Raw genomic sequence first — 2,283 nt, 5'->3', positions numbered from 1 at the left:
CAGTTTGTCAGGAAGTTCTTCCTAATGATGGGGCATATAAATACATTAATGATTAAAAATAATGTTTACAATAAAACGTCTTGCATCGACCTATTAATTAAATACACATAGACACACCCTATAGAGTAAAATATTTAAAAAAGTAGTGACACATAAACATACCCATAAGTTACCAAGTTTGTTTATTTATACCAAGCTGCATTCGGGTATAAAAAAAATTGTAGCTAAATGTTTCAAAACAACATTTGGTTTATATGGATCCGAATCAGATTATTTCCTTGAATTCCTTTAATTGCTACCCATTAATTCCTTTTTACTGGATGTTGAGAAATGCTAAAATAATATTAACTTACATTGATTATATTTTTAAAACCGTATTCCTACCCGTGCATCCCTATTAAATAGAAGAGCTTCGGTTTTGTGCTGCTAGGCATAGTTTGACGTTTAAAATAAATCGTACTAATTTTTTATTTATTTGTTCTTTTACAATTTATGTATTACTTTTTTTACATTAAAGATAATGTCACTGGGTGTTCGTGCCGTGGGAGACATTTTATATTATTGGAAACATGCCTAATTAAATTTAAATATGAATTGTTTTCATCACCATTGCCTTTCTGCACCTACTAATGAATAGCCCACTGCATTGGTACACCAATCGCAGCATATCTTGATCTTTTTTTTTACATGGAGGTGAGATGATCAGTCTTACACGTCAGGTATCAGTCTTAAACATTTATATAACATATTAGAACTATTCTTTTTTGCTTTCTATATCTACTTACTTCTTATTGAATTGATGCATACATCAGAATTAGCTCACCATAAATTAATGGGCATTGTGTTAATATTGTGTTAGTTGCAATAAAATCAGAGGGGCAGATATTAAACGTGAGAGAAATCGAAGCAACTTTTAGAGGTAGTATTTGTCTAAGAAGAAGCGCTGGTTCCAGTCCTATTAAAGGTTAGTATTTGATTTTTGTTTTTTTTTCTGTATTGAAGCCTTTTACCAAAATATGACAATGTCGGCTAAAGAAGGTTTACAGATGACATACATATTTACAAATTCACAATTTTGATGCAGTAAATAACAACTACCTTTTTAATTCAGGAGAATCAGGTTGTGGTCCCGTGGCTAATGTTGCGGACTCGCGGATCAGAGATCCAAGGTTCGAACCCCACTCTACTCCAACTTGATTTCCATTTTCTAATAGTGAGTTATTTACAACTCGTTGAAAATGGCCACCAAAATTGAAATATTTGGGTAAATTATAAGAACGCTAATATTTATTTTAAAAAAATAATACCAATAATAATTACGTAGGATAGGGGAGAAACATAGTTTATTTCAATATTATTTTTAAAATTATTTGTTAAAAGCCTTCTACGGGCGTTAGCCCGTAGAAGGCTTTTACATAAAAAAAAATATTTAATATACAAAAAAAAGATAAACAAAAAAAAAAGTTTTTTACTTGTTCTTTGATTTTCCTTACTTTATTATACACTTGCAGAAAAGCCTTTTTGAACAATGCTTCTTAATAAAAATTCCTAAGTGCTTAAATGTATGATTTATGGAAATGTATCAATCACTAGTTATTAGACAAAACTAACAGAATTTTTTTTTCAAAGAACAGTATTAAAAACTATTATTATCAACTAATATAATCATTTAATAAATACATAAATTTACTCTGTTTTAAGCACTTTTTTATTTTTGTCAATCAACGTCCCTGAAATTAATTTCTTTTTAAATATTTTATTATACTATGTTATTAAAAAAAATGTACACAAACGTCCTCAAAAGGATAATCGTATATTTTTTTATTTAATTTTTGCGAAGTAATTTCCCACTGTCTAAAAAAAAATTTAAAGCGTATTAAAATCGTTTACCCAATTTAATATTATAAGACAGTACTAGTTATAGTGTGTGCATATTTTTTCGCGTTTATTGAAGTTGTTGACTCTTTGATCGTTTATTGACTTAATGATTTCGTTAGATCGATCTAAATTTAATTTGTGGCATGATTGACCAAAAAGTAAGCCCAACAAATTGACATGACAATAAAAAAAAAACCTAAATATACGTAAAACTACATACTGTGTGCTACATAATAAACGTCTGATCCGAACTTGAACCAGAGAAAACCGAACATTGCCGTGCACCAGACGATCTTCTTGAAAAATCCACATCCGACCATTCACCGCTGTCAAACGCGGTTACGTTAAGTACTTTTTTATCTTTTTTTTAATGGCCACCCTAAAACTGTCAATATGACATGTTTT

The sequence above is a fragment of the Micrasema longulum genome, unplaced genomic scaffold (genome assembly GCF_059751315.1).
Source record: "Micrasema longulum isolate JH-2025_06_02 unplaced genomic scaffold, ASM5975131v1 h1tg001642l, whole genome shotgun sequence".
Lineage (NCBI taxonomy): Eukaryota > Metazoa > Arthropoda > Insecta > Trichoptera > Brachycentridae > Micrasema > Micrasema longulum.
This window is presented reverse-complemented; position numbering follows the sequence as displayed.